The sequence below is a fragment of the Salmo trutta genome, chromosome 19 (assembly GCF_901001165.1).
Source record: "Salmo trutta chromosome 19, fSalTru1.1, whole genome shotgun sequence".
NCBI classification, from domain to species: domain Eukaryota; kingdom Metazoa; phylum Chordata; class Actinopteri; order Salmoniformes; family Salmonidae; genus Salmo; species Salmo trutta.
Window position 1 is genome coordinate 25,993,727 of NC_042975.1, and position 22,167 is coordinate 26,015,893.

Genomic DNA, 22,167 nt, shown 5'->3' on the forward strand with positions numbered 1-22,167 from the left:
CAAGATCCCACAGCTAAATCAAGACAAGACCGAGGTACTTATTGTTGGAGCCAATGTACAAAGAGCGAATCTGGCAGCACATTTTAATTCATGATCAATAAAGATTAAAAAAAGGTCAAAAATCTAGGTGTTATTTAAGATTCTGAACTAAATTTCGAATCACACATTCGAAGACCAGACGGAGAGCACACATTACACTGGTTTTAAGGTCTCTGCACTGGCTGCCTGTGAGTTTTATAATTAATTTAAAGATTATACTATTGGTTTTTAAATCAATACACGGTTGTTCTCCCTTGAACATGTCAGACATGCCTTTAAGTTATGTACTCAGTAGGTCCCTTAAAACTTGTCATTTAACTATCCCAAAGCCTAGGACCAAAAGGCATGGAGAGGCAGCTGATAGAATAATTTGTATGTTTAAGATAATGACTAAAGTATCCACCCTGAAACCATATAATTGTATGAAATGTGTTAGAGTCATAATCCAATAATGTGTGTGACTAGGCCATTGTGTTATTAATTCGAAATATGAGCTGGGTATAGTTGAGACATTCAAGGACAACTGAACTGTCGACTTGTGATAACGGTGAAACTAATAACTGGAAAGAGGCCTCCCCACCCTAGGGAGGAGAAAAACTGTTAGAAATGCCTATGCTTGCAGAAGATGATGAAACATGTTGCAGAAGGGTGATAAACAATGTATGTGAGCTTCGGAAAAATACAGCCCACCTAAAGAGAGGTGGAGTTTCTACTGATGTGAGTTCATTTGTGTGTGCGTGTGCTATAAAAAGATTGTTTTCTCATTTTGAAGACAGAGCGCTCTCTGAATAAAGTATTGATCTATTGCAGAATCTGAGAATTTGTCTAATTCTTCATTAACCAGAGCCTTACAACCTCTGGGAATTGGTCAAAGCTTGAGTGATAGTTGAGTTCAACCATTGAGATAGCAAAATTCTTGTGACAGCAGCCTTTAATTATTATTCCCCCCCCCCCCCCCCCCCCCCCCCCACACACGTCTGGAATAGCCTACCAGAGAACCTGAGAGGGGCCGAAACTGTGGACATACTTAAAAGAGATCTTAAAACGCATCTTTTTAGCTTTGCTTTTCCTTAGGGTGCTCTTTAGTAATTCAGTTTTTGTCATTCTTTAGTTTTTTATCTTAATGTTTGTTGGGTAGTAAATATTTCAGCTTTTCTTTTTTTTCTTTCTGTTTTTCTTCTTCTGTGAAGCACATTGCATTAAATTCCATGTCTGAAATGTGCTGTATAAATAAAGCTTGATTTGATTTGATATGCATCCTGTTGGTCACAGATACCTAAACAAAAGGTAAGGGAGTGGATCAGAAAACCAGTCAGTATCTGGTGACCACCATTTTCCTCATGCAGCACAACACATCTTCTTTGCATAGAGTTGATCAGGCTGTTGATTGTGGCTTGTAGAATGTTGTCCCACTCCTCTTCAATGGCTGTGTGAAGTTGCTTGATATTGGCGGGAACTGGTACACGCTGTCGCACATGTCGATCCAGAGCATCCCAAACATGATCAATGGGGTGACATGTCCTGTGAGTATGCAGACCATGGAAGAACTGGGATATTTTCAGCCTCCAGGAATTGTGTACAGATCCTTGCGACATGAGGCCATGTATTATCAAGCTGAAACATGAGGCGATGGCGGCGGATGAATGGCACGACAATAGGCCTCAGGAACTAGTCATGGTATTTCTGTGCATTCAAATTCCCATAAATAAAATGTAATTGTGTTCGTTGCCCATACCATAACCCCACCGCCACCATGGGGCATTCTGTTCACAATGTTGACATCGCCCACATGATGCCATCTGCCCAGCACAGTTGAAACCGAGATTAATCTGTGAAGAGCACAATTCTCCAGCGTGCCAGTGGCCATCGGAGAGCATTTGCCCACTGAAGTCGGTTACAGTTTTTGTAGAAGTTCTTTGGTTGTGCAAACCCACAATTTCATCAACTGTCCGTGTGGCTGGTCTCAAACAATCCCGCAGGTGAAGAAGCCGGATGAGGTCCTAGGCTGGCGTGGATACAAGTGGTCTGTGGTTGTAAAGCCGGTTGGACGTACTGCCAAATTCTCTAAAACAACGTTGTATGTCGACTTATGGTAGAGAAATGAACATTCAATTCTCTGGCAACAGCTCTGGTAGACGTTCCTGCAGTCAGCATGCCAATTGCATGCTCCCTCAAAACCTGAGATATCTGTGGCATTGTGTTGTGTTACAAAACTGTACATTTTAGTAGCCTTTAATTGTCCCCAGCACAATGTGCACCTGTGTAATGATTATGCTGTTTAAACAGCTTCTTGATATGCCACACCTGTCAAGTGGATGTATTATCTTGGTAAAGGAGAAATGCTCACTAAGAGAGATGAAATAAATGTGTGCACAGAATTTGAGAGAAATAAACCTTTAGTGCCTATGGTAAATTTATGGGCTCTTTAATTTCAGCTCATGAAACATGGGACCAACACTTTACATGTTGCGTAACGTTTTTGTTCAGTGTAAATATGTGGTGTGTATTCAACTATATTCAACTATATTCTTATGGGGGGGCAGATTTGAAAAAGGTTATTTACAGGTGGGCAAGACATTTTCAACATGAGATTACGCTTCCTAAGACTGGTATAAAAAACAATACAGAAACACACTTATAATCTTATAAAGCACTCATATTCAAATTAAATGTTGATAAAAGTTAATTTTAAATGTTTTAATTCAGTGCATCAAAATGTTTGAATAATGGAACACATTTGTACTTATAAACTCAACAAAAAAAGAAACATCCCTTTTTCAGGACCCTGTCTTTCAAAGATAATCAGTAAAAATCCAGGACGGACAGCTGATAATCCTCTCAGTGGCAGACCACGTGTAACAACACCTGCACAGGATCGGTACATCCGAACATCACACCTGCGGGACAGGTACAGGATGGCAACAACAACTGCCCGAGTTACACCAGGAACGCACAATCCCTCCATCAGTGCTCAGACTGTCTGCAATAGACTGAGAGAGGCTGGACTGAGGGCTTGTAGGCCTGTTGTAAGACAGGTCCTCCTCAGACATCACCGGCAACAACGTCGCCTATGGGCACAAACCCACCGTCGCTGGACCAGACAGGACTGGCAAAAATTGCTCTTCACTGACGAGTCACGGTTTTGTCTCACCAGGGGTGATGGTCAGATTTGCGTTTATCGTCGAAGGAATGAGCATTACACCGAGGCCTGTACTCTGGAGCGGGATCGTTTTGGAGGTGGAGGGTCCGTCATCGTCTGGGGTGGTGTGTCACAGCATCATCGTTCTGAGTTTGTTGTCATTGCAGGCAATCTCAACGCTGTACGTTACAGGGAAGACATCCTCCTCCCTCATGTGGTACCCTTCCTGCAGGCTCATCCTGACATGACCCTCCAGCATGACAACGCCACCAGCCATACTACTTGTTCTGTGCGTGATTTCCTGCAAGACAGGAATGGCAGTGTTCTGCCATGGCCAGCGAAGAGCCCGGATCTCAATCCCATTGAGCACGTCTGGGACCTGTTAGATCGGAGGGTGACGGCTAGGGCCATTCCTCCAGAAATGTCTGGGAACTTGCAGGTGCCTTGTTGGAAGAGTTGGGTAACATCTCACCGCAAGAACTGGCAAATCTGGTGCAGTCCATGAGGAGGAAATGCACTGCAGTACTTATTGCAGATGGTGGCCACACCAGATACTGACTGTTACTTTTGATTTTGACCCCCCCCCCCCTCCTTTGTTCAGGGACACATTATTCCATTTCTGTTAGTCACATGTCTGTGGAACTTGTTCAGTTTATGTCTCAGTTCTTGAATCTTGTTATGTTCATACAAATATTTACACATGTTAAGTTTGCTGAAAATAAACACAGTTGATAGTGAGAGGACGTTTATTTTTTTAGCTGAGTTTAGTATAACACAGTAGACCTGCATCACATTCATTAATTTCTACTTTCCTGTATGTTTTATATACATAGTTTCATCTTTTGTTTTTAGTTACACATAGGAAACCTTTTATGCATGGCATATCACAGTTGACCAGCATCACATTCTGTTCTATTTTCTATTTCTTTATCATTTTGTTATTTTCTCTGTCTTGTTGTAGTTTTTTTTTTACATATAGAAACCTTTTATGCATGGCATATATCAGTTGACTAGCTTTGCGGAGAAGTTTCTTTCCTCCTGCATCAGTAGAGAACGGGTCCCTATAACAAACTACACCACGTCTGTGGGGACTTAAGCTCATAAAATCTTGTTACAAAGTTAGCTTTCAGTTTATCTAAAAACTCAGACATCATGGGGTAATCTGTACTTATGGCTGAATCATTGCGCAGTGTAGGGAAATTGACTGTTTGTTTGGGCTCAAATCAGAGGAGAAAATAACCCATTTATTTTTCAATTAGGTCAATGTTTTATCCTTCCCCTGTATATCAAATGAAGTCCATGAAATTGATTGAAGATGTCACCAAAAACAAACATTTGATTTAAACTCCTCATTAAGCATTTTCGCTAGATATGTGTTGGCTTTCTTGTGGCAGCAATCACAGAGAAAAGCAACTATCTCCACCCTAAGATCACATTCAGTGCCTTCAGAAAGTATTCACACCCCTTGATTTTTTCCACATTTTGTTGTGTTCCAGCCTGAGTCTAAAATTGATTAAATTGAGATTGTGTGTCACTGGCCTACACACCACACTCCATAATCTCAAAGTGGAATTATGTTTTTAGACATTTTATGTAATGAATTAAATATTAAAATGTCTTGAGTCAATAGGTATGTATTGCCCTTTGTTATGGCAAGCCTAAATAAGTTAAGGCGTAAACATGTGCTAAACAAGTCACATAATAAGTTGCATGGACTCACTCTGTGTGAAATAATAGTGTTTACCATGATTTTTCATCTCATCTCTGTATACCACACATACAATTACCTGTAAGGTCCCTCAGTTGAGCAGTGAATTTCAAACACAGATTTAACCACAGAGATAAGGGAGGTTCTCCAATGCCTCGCAAAGAAGGCCACCTATTGGTAGATGAGTAAGCAGACATTGAATATCCCTTTGAGCATGGTGAAGTTATTAATTACACATTGGATAGTGTGTCAATACACCCAGTCACTACAAAGAATCAGGCGTCCTTCCTAATTCAGTTGCCGGAGAGGAAGGAAACCGCTCAGGGATTTCACCATGAGGACAATGGTGACTTTAAAACAGTTACAAAGTTTAGAGAAAACTGAGGAATGTCAACAACCTTGTAGTTACGCAACGATAAATGACAGAGTGAAAAGAAGGAAGCCTGTACAGAATTAAAATATTCCAAAATATGCATCCTGTTTGCAATAAGGCACTAAAGTAAATCTTCTAAAAATGAGGCAAAGAAATGTACTTTATGTCTTGAATACAAAGCTTTATGTTTGTGGCAAATCCAACTCAACACATCACTGAGTACCATTCTTCATATTTTCAAGCATGGTAGTGGCTGCATCATGTAATGGGTATGCTTGTAATCGGCAAGGGAGTTTTTATGATAAAAAGAAATGGAATGGCGCTAAGCACAGGCACAATTGTAGAGGAGAATAATTGTTCAGAATTGATCACATGGCCATTCTAGATTGATAAACGGGCTGAATCTGGTATAGACAGTTTGTAAGCATATTTATATTCTGGATTCTCACATACGCTAACATTAAATCTAGAATCCTTAGTTGCAACATCCATTTTTTGACATATTCATAAATTACATATAACCATTGATTCTTGAAGAATATAACTTAGAAATTCCTCATTAGCTGAGTTCAACTGCCGTACCCAATCAGAACCCAAAATATGAGCTTGTTTTGCTCCAATGTTTATAAATCATGTAAATGTAAACAAACACTGTATAGCCTCAAAACATGGTTAAAAAATATACATTTGATATCATGAATGGTCAGTCCTTGCATCCATAGTTCTGTCTATGAATTTGAGAGTGGTTACATTTGAGAGTGCTTACATACATTTCTCCAGCCCCATCCCTTGTCTTTTTAGCGAAACAGGGGCAGGGAGGACACTTTGTTATTGTTTCAATTAAGGATTATAGCTTTAATATTAGATATTCTGACAACATGGTAACCACATTCTGGGTAAGTTTTGTTGACAATAAGGGAATGTTCTCCTAACTCAAATGCCAAAACATGCTAAATAGGTTCTCAGGATGTTTTTGGTAACTAACTAATGAAAAACTGGACACTCAATCATCAGGGTAACATTATGGGTAACATTACAACAATGTTCTCTCTCCTTAGAATTGTTAGCTGGGTTAACACTAGTTCTGTACCTGCTTTCCTCTTTTCCTCTCCTCATAAACAAACACTGTGCTTTTAAGATTTGCTATGAGAATTTCACATCCGCTCATGTTTATTCAAATGCTAAAATGACAAAGCTCTATGCTATGTCACTGCGTGTAAATTTTTCCTGACAGACATAACTTGATAAATACAACACAAAAATAACTGATATTCATGAAGCCTTTAAAAAATATACAAGCAGATCCTGTAGCCCATGTAAATGAAAACATTTACATTTCTGTTGTGTGCAACTGGAGAAACTTTATTGTTTGGGGTTTCGAGCAGCGCAGATATCTACTATACTATGGTGATGTGGTTGTTAGCTAAAGCTCCCACACTGCACAGTTAAGGATATGTATTTCAGACAACACAAACATACATGGAAAATCACAGAAATACAGTTTACCAACACACATAGCCATGCAGACAGACAAGATTTGGCATTTCTTTCCCTTATAGCCTAAACAGAGAGAAAAATGAGAAACCACTCCATCCTGCCAGCAAGAGAAACAACACTCATAACTAGCCACTGTATGGGAGATAATACTTAATTTTCATGTTCCAAAGTACCTTGTGGCTGTGTCTACAATCACAGACACATAGAGTCCTCTCCCCACAGAGAGAGACCCACAGAAAGAGGTAGGTAGGGTTGGGACTGACACTGCTTGGAGTGAATCGTCCTCTTCCAGCAGCCAGCTGTCCTGAAGAAAGAAAAAACCCTGAGTCAAAGCGAGAAGCGGGGGGGCAGAGAGAAGAGTGTTTGTGGTGATGTGGCACCGAGGCAGAAAACGTAGAGTACCAAGGGGGATGGGAAATTAAATGATCGATACCCCCTTCGATTCATTAATGATGAAGCCATTTAGGCTTGGCTGTCATATTACAGCCTGGTCTCATAGACTAGACGTAACATAGAAAACGTAAATACGGAATCTCAAATTAGTATGATATGTTAAGTTTGGTATGGTTACATAAGACAAATGGTTACTTAATTAAGGCAAAAACGAAAGTAGGGTGGTTGGTCGGGGTTGATGGGTGGGCATATGACGCAAACATCTAGCAACCCAAAGGTTGTGAGTTTGAATATCATCACGGACAACTTTCGAATTTTTGCTAATTAGCAACTTTGCAACTACATACTATTTTTATCTACTTTGTAACTACTTGGCATGTTAGCTAACCCTTCCCTTAACCTGAACCTTAACCATTTAATCTAACTCCTAAACTTAACCTTAACCCTAACCCCTAACCCTTACGTTAGTCAGCTAGCTAACGTTAGTCAGCTAGCTAACGTTAATACGTACCATACGAAACGTAACATATCATACTAAATGGAGTGTCTCGGATTTACATACAGAATAATATGAAATGCTCTGAGACCAGGTTACATATTAGCTGGGTGATATAATATTGCAACGACATATTGTTATTGGGGAGCGTAGGGAAGTTTCCCTGAAAGCAATGCCACTCGGAGCACAGGGACACACTGTGCTGCGTGTTAGCTTGATGACAGTTCCTAGATTCGTCAGAAGTGAACAACTTCAAGCTTAAAAGGATGTTATCCCATTTAAATGTTGAATAGTTTGTTAGAGAACGTGTGCTTGATATCATTTGGTTGTCTGGAGGCTGGAATTCTAAGCTTACTTAACAGGTTGGTCTTACTAGGCTAGTCCCTGTGAAAACATCTACAACGAGTATACAAAACATTAAGGACACCTGCTCTTTCCATGACATAGACAGACCAGGTGAATCCAAGTGAAAGCTATGATCCCTTATTGATGTCACTTGTTAAATCCACTTCAATCAGTGTAGATGAAGGGGACGAGACAGGTTATAATAATTATTTTTAAGCCTTGAGACAATTGAGACGTGGATCGTGTATGTGTACCATTCAGAGGGTGAATGGGCAAGACAAAATATTTCAGTGCCTTTGAACAGGGTATAGTAGTACATTTGGTGCCAGGTGCACCGGTTTGTGACAAGAACTGCAACGCTGCTGGGTTTTTCACAGTTTCCTGTGTGTATCAAGAATGGTCTACCACCCAAAGGACATCCAGCCAACTTGACACAACTGTGGGAAGCATTGGAGTCAATATGGGCCAGCATCCATGTGGAATGCTTTCAACAACTTGTAGAGTCCATGCCCTGACGAATTGAGGCTGTTCTGAGGGCAAAAGGGGAAGGTGTTCCTAATATTTGGTATACTCAGTGTACATGGGAAAGCCATGGCAGGAACAAGCGCTGAACTGTCCTCCTAACTTAAATTAATGAACACGCATTTTGAACAGTGGCTTCCAATAGAGCACAGCTGAGGTGTTCTTAGAATACATCCTGTAATACAGTTGAAAGGATCATCTGATGTGGACATTAATCTTGCATACATTTCTGAGGGAGAGGCACAAAGCTAAAGCGTAACATGTTGCACATTTAAAGAATTTTTAAAACAGACTTTGTATCAAACCACAGTTGACTGTCAAGTAGAGTATTCAAGTGAAATCACACAGAGTTGGCAAAACAGTGCGCATAGATTTCCCACAAACCTGGTGCCAAAAGAAGGCTCACATGCGATGATTCAATATACTTATTTTGCGGGCTCAGTCAACAAAACATTGTCACCGAATTAAACCCTAGCACAATAGCAAGGCAAAGCAGATCTGGAAAATTACAACAAGGGAACATAATCACACAGCCTCTTCATATAGAAATACAGTGCATTCGTGAAAGTATTCAGGCCCCTTCACTTTTTCCAAATTCTGTTACGTTACAGCCTTATTCTAAAATGGATTAAATACAAAAAAATACTCATCAATCTACACACAATACACCATAATGACGAAGTGAAAACAGGTTTTTACAAATGTTAGGAAATGTATTAAATATAAAAACAGAAATACCTTATTTACAGAAGTATTTAGACCCTTTGCTATGAGACTCAAAATTGAGCTCAGGTGCATCCTGATTCCATTGAACATCCTTGAGATGTTTCTACAACTTGATTGGAGTCCACCTGTGGTAAATTCAATTGATTGGACATGATTTGGAAAGGCATTCACCTGTCTATATAAGGTCCCACAGTTGACAGTGCATGTCAGAGCAAAAACCAAGCCATGAGGCCGACGGAATTGTCTGTCCGAGGTCCGAGACAGTATTGTATCGGGGCACAGATCTGGGGAAGGGTAACAAAAAAATGTCTGCAACATTGAAGGTCCCCAAGAACACAGTGGCCACCATCATTATTAAATGGAAGAAGTTTGGAACTACCAAGACTCTTCCTAGAGCTGGCCGCCTGGCCAAACTGAACAATCGGGGGAAAAAGGCCTTGGTCAGGGAGGTGACCGAGAACCCGATGGTCACTCTGACAGAGCTCCAGAGTTCATCTGGAAGGACAACCATCTCTGTTGCACTCCACCAATCAGGCCTTTATAGTAGAGTGGCCAGACGAAAGCCACTCCTGAGTAAAAGGCACATGACAGCCCACTTGGAGTTTGCCAAAAGGCACCTAAAGAACTCTCAGACCATGAGAAACAAGATTCTCTGGGCTGATGAAACAAAGTCAAACTCTTTGGCCTAAATGCCAAGCGTTACATCTGGAGGAAACCTAGCACCATCCCTACAATGAAGCATGGTGATGGCAGCATCATGCTGTGAGGATGTTTTTCAGTGGTGGAGACTGGGAGACTAGTCAGGATGGAGGGAAAGATGAACGAAGCAAAGTACAGAGAGATCCTTGATGAAAACCTGCTCCAGAACGCTCAGGTCCTCAGACTGGGGTGATGGTTCACCTTCCAACAGGACAACAACCCTAAGCACACACCTAAGACAAGGAAGGAATGGCTTGAGTAGCCCAGCCAGAGCCCGGACTTGAACCCGATCTAACATCTCTGGAGAGACCTCAAAAAACGGTGCAGCAACACTCCCCATTCAACCTAACAGAGCTTGAGAGAATCTGCAGAGAATGAGAGAAAATCCCCAAATACAAGTGTTCCAAAGTTGTAGCATCATACCCAAGAAGACTCCAGTCTGTAATTGGTGCTTTAACAAAGTACTGAGTAAAGAGTCTGAATACTTATGTCAATGTGATATTTTCTTTTTTTTCTTTTGATACATTTGCCAAAATGTCTAAAATCCAATTTTTGCTTTGTCATTATGGGTTATTGTGCGTAAATTGATGAGGATTTAAAAAAAATCTAATTTACAATAAGGCTGTAACGTAACTAAATGTGGAAAAAGTGAAGAGGTCTGAATACTTTCTGAATGCAATGTACACAAAATAGAAAATCCCAGGGGATTATCAGATAGATTCTAATTTCAGTGAGCTGTGTTCACAATAGTGCTGTTAGGACTAGCGATAAATACTATTTTTAAAGGAATAGTGTAATACGAACTGTTGGATGCGTGACAGACGTTGCTGTGCTTGCTTTATAGCAGGTATCAACTAGATTCAAATTCAGCTGCGGGACAATTTTTTCTTGAGCGGATGGTCGGGGGGCCGGAAGGTAAATACAAATAACTGCAAATTGACGCAAGCCCAAACAGATATATTTGACAAAAAAATATAATCAAGTCTTACAATGTTTAATAATCCAAAGGGGTAGGCAAGAGAACTGTCGTGGCAAAAATTTCAAAATCAGATCAGAGTCCAGGAGGTACAGAGTGACAGACAGGCTCGTGGTCAAGGCAGGTAGAATGGTCAGGCAGGCAGGTACAGAGTCCAGAAAGAGGTAAGGGTCAAAACCGGGATTACTAGAAAAAGGAGAATAGCAAAAGGAGTACGGGAAAAACACGCTTGTCGACTTGACTAAACATACAAGACGAACTGGCACAGAGAGACAGGAAACACAGGGATAAATACACTGGGGAAAATAAGCCACACCTGGAGGGGGTGGGGACAATCACAGCAACAGGTGAAACAGATCAGGGCGTGACACTTATTAGTGTTTTGGCTATACAGTACGCAGGTCACCTTCATCAGAATGTGAGTGTCGCACTATTTGTAGCTGTAGTGCATGAAGAGAGATAAAGAGAGACTGATATCCATATAAAAAGAGAGTGACTCATGTCCAACCAATGGATAGTGTTCGAGAGGACATTATGCGCAGGAATGTTTAAGAAGAGAGACTTGAGGGGCGGATCATAACCCTTCAATACAATGACTATGTCATTAATTCATCAAACCTGGCCGATCTTGTTATGTGGCTGACAAGGGTCAGGATTTGATTTGAGGGGGCAGTATGATATCACATAGGAAAGGAAATGAGCCTGCCCGTCATAACGTATCAGAGACAGCCAGAGAGGTGGCAGGCTGAGGCTGCAGTCTAATATAAGGGGCCATCTGGTAGACAGTGCATGTACTTCTCACTTCCTCCCAGATGAGACACAATGTCTATTTATCTGAATCACCTAGGCATGATCCCGCTTTCCTTTGCAACAACTCTTAAACCGTGGGTTTTCATAATGAAATGTCCTCGTTTGCTGGGGTTGACACACTGTTAGAAGCTGGCTGATAGTGTGAGAGGTGTCCTTTTAGTAACTGCACATCTTTTTTGATAACCTGCTGGCTCTGAGGCCATAGCTTGCATGATTCACGCCCAAGGAAGCAAAAAAAAAATGACACAATGAATTATGCCCTTAATTCATAACGGCAGTTATAGCTGTCCAGTTAAGAGCCGCCGTCTCTGACCCGAGCCCTTCCTTTCCACTCGCTATCTTTTTACATTGTTAATTTCCACGGTCACTCACTAAATCAGTAGAGTGCCACAAAGCCATTAACCAGCTGTGGGCACCATGCGAGGAGCCCTAGAATCAATCATATCGCTGTAGTGAGGCAGCCTCTTCCTCTGCCCCAGTAAATCCAGGTCCTGATTGTGCTACTTGTGACGCAGCATCGAAGTCACAATATATTTTCTCACAGCCCAGAAGTGACAGGAGATATCTATCTAACTCAGATACATTCTTATGTACATGCTGCACAGTAGGCCTATATTAGTACATGAACAGTAGGCCTATATTAGTACATGAACAGTTGGCCTATATTAGTACATGAACAGTAGGCCTATATTAGTACATGAACAGTAGGCCTATATTAGTACATGAACAGTAGGCCTATATTAGTACATGAACAATAGGCCTATATTAGTACATGAACAGTAGGCCTATATTAGTACATGCACAGTAGGCCTATATTAGTACATGCATAGTAGGCCTATATTAGTACATGAACAGTAGGCCTATATTAGTACATGAACAGTATGCCTATATTAGTACATGCACAGTAGGCCTATATTAGTACATGAACAATAGGCCTATATTAGTACATGAACAGTAGGCCTATATTAGTACATGCATAGTAGGCCTATATTAGTACATGAACAGTAGGCCTATATTAGTACATGAACAGTATGCCTATATTAGTACATGCACAGTAGGCCTATATTAGTACATGAACAATATGCCTATATTAGTACATGAACAGTAGACCTATATTAGTACATGAACAGTAGGCCTATATTAGTACATGCACAGTAGGCCTATATTAGTACATGAACAGTAGGCCTATATTAGTACATGAACAGTATGCCTATATTAGTACATGCACAGTAGGCCTATATTAGTACATGAACAGTAGGCCTATATTAGTACATGAACAGTAGGCCTATATTAGTACATGAACAGTAGGACCTATATTAGTACATGAACAGTAGGCCTATATTAGTACATGCTCACGCACATACACACGCACACGCATGCATGCACGCACGCACACACACACACACACACACACACACACAGGAAAGAAGACACAAAAGGTGGACTGCATATAGTACAATGTACTGTGTAGATACAATGTATATTTTTTATTTATTATAAGCTTAAACGTATTAAAGCAGTGCATTGTGCTCTTTCAGCAAAAACATATCTCACTTCCAGCCTCAAAAAGCTTTGAATCAATCATCTGGTCATATCAAACTAATGACATTTTGACTGGAGCGGTTCAACTCTCGAGGGCCCTCAAGAACAAGCTGAATCTTGTTTGACATTTCCCCTAAGACCCTTATCAAAACACCCATACGAACTCGGTCACTGCTTGAGAGGCCAGCCCCTCTTGAATTCAATTATTGCCACTTGACATAAAGACAAAACACAATTTAATGGCCCAGTGGCGGAGAGACGTTTTTCTTTGATCCCCAGTCTATAAAGCAGTGTAAGGAAATCACATCAAAGCTGATGAACAAGTGATGACTTTAGTCCATTAAGCCAAATGTCAGGCGACGTGTAACCTTTGGCCCGTCAACCTAATGGTGGACAATGAGTTTAAACAACATGTTTAGAAAGAGACAGCGCGAGAGAGAGAGAGAGAGAGAGAGAGCGAGAGAGAGAGAGAGAGGAAAAACAGAAAGCGAGATGTACAGATTAATGCATGAGAAAGAGATGTCTCTGCCCCTATATATCAGGGGCAATCGTTCCCATGTGCCCAGTCTTCCCTTCTCTCATCCATCAAGGGAAAGATAATCACAGCTGGAAACAAGGTAATTCAAAGAGCTCTGCTTGCCTTCGCTATGAAAAGGCTCTTGACTCAGCAAAAAGGAATTGGAAATGTCAAGTGAAAAGCCAGTCAGTCTTGTAATACAGGCAACAGATGCTCAACAAATAGCAATCCCAGAGAGACTCCTTCTATTCGCTCCCTCACTTCCAGTCCCTTATGCTTGCCTATGGAGAGAAAACAACCAAAGTACAAAAACGTGATCATCTACAATGGATCACATGCTGTGGCAGAGGTCTTTACAAACATTACATCCAGTGTATCCTTAGTAGCCCTCAAGCCTTAGGCAAATATCATGAAATGTGACGGCCTACATTGTGATACTCAGCCAAACAAGGAACAAATAGACACTTTTGTAGAAATCCAAGACCTACATCACTAACTAACAAGGAAGGGCTTCCTATGCCTTTAACGTGATGCTCCAGAACTTTTGTATAATTTCAGCCAGTAGTTTTGAAAGTAGTGCTCACAAGCCAAAACCATTTTTTTAGTGTTCTACAGTACGTCATCCAGTTCTTACGATATGTAAAGTCCTGTAAAAAAAAAAATTATCCTCCCTCTCTCAAGCACTCAGTGGGTAAGACCGCCTGGCTGTGAGCGGTGGCGTCACTAAATATTAAGTGGGCTCTCTATGAGTGCCTGCTGGAGACCAGTAATTAAATGCAGTCCCAGTGAGGGCACTCAATGGCAGGCACAGTGGGCCTGAGCAAAGACTGTCAGGGCCAAGCCTCGCACCCGGCTCCAGTCCTCCTCATGCCTGACTATGAACTGCTCACTGGCACCAGCACCTTGGACTACCAGCACCACACTCACAGAACATGAAGACGCACTAACCTAGGGAGGAGAACAACGCGCTAAGCATGCCATGGAAACTTGGAAAGATGGAAACCCCAAGAGTGATGGTTGTTTGTGTGAGCTTTTGAGATTTCTCATTTGAGGAGCCTAAGGCTATGCTATGGCTATTTGTAGGCTTTAGGCTATATCTGGGTATGGCACAGTTTGGGTGAGCTGCTTATCCTGGAAAGTTCACATTTACGCAAGAGGCTTAGACAGTCAGGCTTCACTACAACCTTTGGCAAACATAAATATTAATGAGAGAAGAATACAGTGTCAGAGCGTAGCGCGATCATCTGCAAAGGTCTCTGTCGCCTCATGCGACTGTTGCATGTTCAAAGCTGCGTTTGCTTTGGGAGCACCCTGAGATTTTTGTGCGCCTCACTAACTCTACACGCACGTCATCATCGATCACCTTTTGTGACATAGAATTCATTTTATTTGTCCGTTTTTTTTCTGAGGGGGGAAAAAATCCTGCGCTTTCACTAGGGAATATTATGAGCTCGAGCTACAATGATGTCCATGGCAACGCACAGCTCAATCCATCAAGTGCTAACAATGGCATAATACACTGATGCCAAATTCAAATTGGCGGATGGCTTTAGGACCATGCAGAGCATGGCCCGGAGAGAAACTGCTAGCCTGCAGCCTTTTCTCTCACTTTTTAAAGGTAGAGACAATGCCAGTTTGCTTTGCTGGTCAGCCATTTAGGCAGTGCACTGATTGCTTTGATTTTGATGTTGGCATTTGAACTCGGCCTTGTAAGCTTTGTTGTATTCTAATAACCATGGGTTAATTGAATTGGGAATTGGGAGGTGGGGGAGCCCTCCTTTTTTGTGACCTTTCGAAACCAAAAGCTATTTTATTGCTATTAAAGTATAGGTTGATATTTTAATTAATTTGCCCAGTAGCCTAATGCAATTTGGTTTTATGTATTGATAGGAAAATATGCACAACTGAACAAATAACTATGTAGACTATTTCCCCAAAATACGTGTCCTGTTTTTGGCTTCTAAGACCATAATAATAGTAGGCTAATGGCACCGGAGGGAATGGCGGCCGTTTTACGGGCTCCTGAACAATTGTGCTATTTTGTGTCTTTTTTTGCACTGATCTTAACTTTTTTTGTTCATAATTTTCCCCCCATCGTTTTCTATGACAGAAAAGAGATTCTGGACATCAGTACAGCTATCACTCACCTCCATTTGGAGAAAGAAAATAATTATCGCAGACCAGGCAAAAATCCCGACACTCGAAGAAGGATGAGACGACGCTATAGAGGCCGGCATGCGGGATACCTGACGAGACTACGTCGGAGACTGGGAAAATTGTCTCTGTCCTCCATTCTATGTGCGAACGTGCAATCAATGGAGAATAAACTGTATGAGCTCCGTTCAAGACTATCCTATCAATGTGATCTGAAGAACTGTAATATCCTATGTTTCTAAGGCTTAACAAAGACATGGTAAATATAAATCTAGCTGGTTTTTCTATACATCAGCAGGACAGAAGCTCAGAGGAGGAGGAGTGTGTCTCTGTTAACAACAGCTGGTGCCCAATCTCTAATATTAAGGAAGTCTCAAAGTTTTGCTTGCTTGAGTTAGAATAACTCATGATAAGCTGTAGACTACAGTATATACCAATAGAGTTTTCATATATATTTTTCGTAGCTGTCTATTTACCACCACAAACTGATACTGGCACTAAGACCACACTCAACGAGGGCCGTAAGCAAACAAGAAAATGTTCACCCAGAGGCGGCGCTCCTAGTGGTTGGTGACTTTAATGCAGGAAAACTGAAATCCGTTTTACCTCATTTCTACTAGCATGTCACCTGTGCAACTAAAAACAATAGATCACCTTTACTCCACTCACAGAAACCCATACAATGCTCTACCTCACACTCCATTTGGCAAATCTGACCAAATCTGACCATATTCCTGCTTACAACCAAAAACTCAAACAGGAGGTACCAGTGATGCTCTCAATACAGAAGTGGTCCGATGAAGCAGATGTTAAGCTACAGGACTGTTTCGCTATCACAGACTGGAATTTTCCGGGATTCATACGATGGCATTGAGGAGTTTACCACACCAGTCACTGGCTTCATTAATAAGTGCATTTACGACATTGTCCGCACAGTGACCATACGTACATATCCCAACCAGAAGCCATGGATCACAGGCAACATCCGCACTGAGCTAAAAGCTAGAGCTGCCGCTTTTGATGATCGGGACACTGGACCCTTATAGGAAACCCCGATACGAGAGACCTAGCAGTGTGGTGCCAGGAAAGCAACCTCTCCCTCATTGTCAACAAGGCAAAGGAGCTGATTGTGGACTACAGGAACCGGAGGGCCGAGCACGCCCCCATCCATATCGACGGGGCTGTTGTGGAACAGGTTGAGAGCTTCAAGTTCCTCTGTGTCCACATCACTATCTTGGTCCAAACACATCAACACAGTCGTGAAGAGGGCACGGCAATGACTCTTCCTCCTCAGAAGGCTGAAATGATTCAGCATGGGCCCTCAGATCCTCAAAAGGTTATACAGCTGCACTATTGAGAGCGTCTTGACTGTCTGCGTCATCGCTTGGTATGGCAACTGTTTAGCATCCGACCGCAAGGTGCTACAGAGGGTAGTGCATACGGCCCAGTACATCAATGGGGCCGAGCTCCCTGTCATCCAGGACCTCTATACCAGGAGTCAGAGGAAGGCCCTAAAAATGTATTCCAAGTCATAGACTGTTCTCTCTGCTACCGCACGGCAAGTGGTACCGATGCACCAAGTCTGGAAGCAACAGGACCCGGAACAGCTTCTACCCCTAAGCTATAAGACTGCTAAATAGTTGGTTAAATAGTTAACCAATAGATACCTGGAATATATGCATTGACCCTTTTTTCATTATCCTCTTTTGACTCATCACATACGCAACTGTTACTGTTTATTATCTATCATGTTGCCTAGTCACTTTATCCCTACCTATACATTGCATTCGGGAAGTATTCGGACCCTCTGACTTTTTCAAAATTTTGCTACATTACAGCCTTATTCTAAAATGGATTAAATTATTTTTTCTCATCAATTTACACACCCCATAATGACAAAGCAAAAACGGAAATGTTAGCAAATGTATTAAATATAAAAAACAGAAATATCTTATTTACATAAGTGTTCAGAACCTTTACTTATGAAACTCAAAATTTAGCTCAGGTGCATCCTGTTTCCATTGATCATCCTTAAGATGTTTCTACAACTTCATTGGAGTCCACCTGTGGTAAATTCAAATGATTGGACATGATTTGGAAAGGAACACACCTGTCTATATAAGGTCTCACAGTTGTCAGTGCATGTCAGAGCAAAAACCATGCCATGAGGTTGAAGAAATTGTCCATAGAGCTCAGAGACAGGATTGTGTTGAGACACAGATCTGGGGAAGGGTACCAAAAAATGTCTGCAGCATTGAAGGTCCCCAAGAACACAGTGGCCTCCATCATTCTTAAATGGAAGAAGTTCGGAACCACCAAGATTCTTCCTAGAGCTGGCCGGCCGGCTAAACTGAGCAATCAGGGGAGAAGGGCCTTAGTCAGGGAGGTGACCAAGAACACGATGGTCACTCTGACAGAGCTCCAGAGTTTCTCTTTGGAAATGGGAAATCCTTCCAGAAGGACAACCATCGCTGCAGCACTCCACCAAACAGGCCTTTATGGTAGAGTGGCCAGACGGAAGCCACTCCTCAGTAAAAGGCACACGACAGCCGGCTTGGAGTTTGCCAAAAGGCACCTAAAGGACTCTCAGACCATGAGAAACAAGATTATCTGGTCGGATGAAACCAAGATTTAACTATTTTTTTGCAAACATTTATGAAAACCTGTTTTTGCTTTGTCATTATGCGGTATTGTGTGTAGATTGATGAGGGGGGAAACTATTTAATCAATTTTAGAATAAGGCTGTAACATAACAAAATCTGGAAAAAGTCAAGGGGTTTGAATACTTTCCGAATGCACCGAGTGTACAGTACCAATCAAAAGTTTGGACACATCTACTCATTCATGGGTTTTTCTTTATTTTGACAATTTTCTACATTGTAGAATAATAGTGAATACATCAAACTATAAAATAACACATATGGAATCATGTAGTAACCAAAAATGACCTGGCCTCCACAATCACCCGACCTCAACGCAATTGAGATGGTTTGTGATAAGTTGGACCATAGAGTGAAGGAAAAGCAGCCAACAAGTGCTCAGCATATCTGGGAACTCCTTTAAGACTGTTGGAAAAGCATTCCAGGTGAAGCTGGTTGAGAGAATGCCAAGAGTGTGCAAAGCTGTCATCAAGGTAAAGCGTGGCTACTTTGAAGAATCTCAAATATTAAATATATTTTGATTTGTTTAACACATTTGTGGTTACGACATGATTCTATATGTCTTATGTCATAGTTCTGATGTTTTCACTATTATTCTACAATGTAGAAAATAGTCAAAATAGAGAAAAACCCATGACTGAGTTGGTGTGTACAAACTTTTGACTCGTAATGTACATATCTACTTTAATTACCTCGTACCCCTGCACATCGACTCGGTACTGGTACTCCGTGTATATAGCCAAGTTATTGTTACTCATTGTATATTTATTCCTTGTGTTATTATTTTTATATATATTCCTTGTGTTATTATTTTATAATCTTTTCTACTCTTTCTCTTTTTTTTCATTGTTTGTAAAGCATGTGACAAATACACATTTGATTTGATTTGATATGCATTGTCATGCAGTGATAGAATGATAATTGAGATCATGGAAATCATTAATGATTACTTAGTTTGGCTAACTTTTTTAAACTTCTTGCTGTAGGTCTACTTCATCATCATCTTCTGTATGCATCCCTAATCCCTTCCTGTAGCCTACCTGTCTCTGGCATAATGCATTTCCATCTCTCACTCTATCAGTCTTGCTTGTCCATCTTCCTGACTTAAAATGCGATATTCTAACAGATCAATCTTGCTGGCAAAATGTAATTAAATATTGCTAAGTTATTTAGCTATAATGTAGATGTTTTATATAATGAGCACCCAGATACTGCAACTGCTGCATAGGCAAAACAATAATGTAAAACAGTGACAAGCTGGCCCGGGATAACTTTGCCCCTCATTGGCTACTATGTTCCAATATCAATGTTCTCAGAGCTACCAAGGTGACATGTAAAGGGCCTTAGCTCCCTTTAAAAAGGCATGTGTAGATTTTCCATTTTTATTTTGTGATTTTCTTCATCTTTGGTCAAGTTTGTTTGTCTTCATGTGTCCTTGTTGATTGTATGCCTAAGTAAGTCCTTTGCTATAGGCCAATGCCTTTTATTCAATGCATGTGTACTGGGGCGTAGGAGCAACTCTGACATTGAGGGGGACATATTTTGCATTTTTATTTTATAGCAAGATTTAAATGCTTATTAACCTGCTATCATTTCATCAGAGGTCATATATGATCATTCAGAATTATTTATTTATTCAGTAAAATTTTGTGGTGGAGCCCCTCCCACCTTGCGAGCAAGACAGTGACACTATATCCACAGAGGAAGTGATCAGAGCAGTTGCAATTTGGACGGAGGCTAAGTTCAAGAACAAGCAAATGTATAACCCGTGCCTGGCTTGTCATGCAAAATTTTAAGGTGGTCTTAGAATAGGTAGGGCGCTTGGGTCTAGAAAAGATTGGAGGGATTAAACTAGAAAACGTTAAAAAAAAACAATAAAGAGCCCTCAGAAAAAAGGATTTTGAACATGCCCAAACCAAGGTGCATTTAGTGGCAGCAAGCCTTGTAGACAAGGCTAAAGAGGACACCCAGGTTATAGTTCACCCTCAAAATATATTTTTTTATATTTTCATATGTGTGTTCTTTTGTAGCCTATATTGATTTATTTTATTTGAAGTTATATTCCGATATTGTGATATTTGTTCTACTGCCTAATTGAAGACTTAACACATCATTAGCATACTGGTTTTTGTCTGGAATTTTGGATGACTGACATGCCCAAAGTAAGCTGCCTGTTATGCATATATTGGTAGCATTGGATAGAAAACACTCTGAAGTTTCTAAAACTGTTAAAATAATGTCTGTGAGTATAACAGAACTGATATGGCAGGCAAAAACCCGAGGAAAATACATCCGGAATATTTTTTGGGGCGGTCACAGGCCGTTTCAATGCTTGCCTATGGGAAATACAAATAGATAGGACCCAGATTGCAGTTCCTATGGCTTTCACTAGATGTCAACAGTTTTTAGAAAGGCTTTCAGACTTGTTTTTTGAAAAATGAACAAGTAGTTGGAAGAACTACAAGGTGTCTCTCATTAGAAAAGTTGTCTTGTTGGCACGTGAATGAGGTGCGCACTCTTCGTTACTTATCTTCCCCATTGAACATACTATTCTTCGTCTTAAATATTATCATTAATTTAGATATTAGAGTACTTGGGGATTAATTAGAAACATTGTTTGACTTGTTTGGAGGAACTTTACTGGTAACTTTTTGGATTCGTTTGTATGCATGTTGAAAGAGTGGATTACTGAGATCATTGGCGCCAACTAAACTGACTTTTTTGGATATAAAGAAGGACTTTATCGAACAAAATGACCATTCATTGTGTAGCTGGGACCCTTGGGATTGCAAACAGAGGAAGATCTTCAAAGGTAAGGGATTTATTTAATCACTATTTGTAATTTTGTGACGTCTGTGCTGGTTGAAAAAGTATTTTGGTGTGGGGCGCTGTCCTCAGATAATCGCATGGTATGCTTTCGCGGTAAAGCCTTTTTGAAATCTGACAACGCGGTTGGATTAACAAGAAGTTAAGCTTTTAAATGATGTATGACACTTGTATTTTCATGAATATTTAATATTACGATTTTTGTATTTTGATCTTCACGCTCTGCAATTTCACCGGATGTTATCGTAGGTGTCCCGCTAGCGGTTCCTGCGCCAAAAGAGGTTATAAATCATATGAAATTCGGATCTGTGCATACAGTGGGTCTTCTGCCGTGACATCTAAAAATGATGCTGTACATTGATATCTTGAAAATTAGGCTATAAGAAATTCTGACTTGTGGGCATACTATAGGCTATGCGTATGTAACAGTATAGCTTCCGTCCCTCTCCTCGCCCCAACCTGGACTTGAACCAGGGACCCTCTGCACACACCTACAACTGACACCCACGAAGCATCGTTACCCACCGCGGCCCTTGCAGAGCAAGGAGAACAACTACTTCAGGTCTCAGAGCGAGTGACGTCACCCGATTGAAACGCTATTAGCGCGCACCACCGCTAACTAACTAGTCATTTCACATCGGTTACACTCACCCCCCTTTTGACCTCCTCCTTTTCCGCAGCAACCAGTGATCCGGGTCAACAGCATCAATGTAACAGTATAGCTTCCGTCCCTCTCCTCGCCCCA

At 41.0% G+C, this 22,167-nt stretch overlaps 1 protein-coding gene across 3 annotated transcripts in view; it reads right to left on the reverse strand.

Moving 5' to 3' along the window:
* LOC115154230 (G protein-activated inward rectifier potassium channel 2-like) overlaps positions 1-22,167 on the reverse strand; it is an 83,306-nt gene that overhangs the window by 57,352 nt on the left and 3,787 nt on the right. The gene's annotated exons all lie outside the window — the stretch shown is intronic.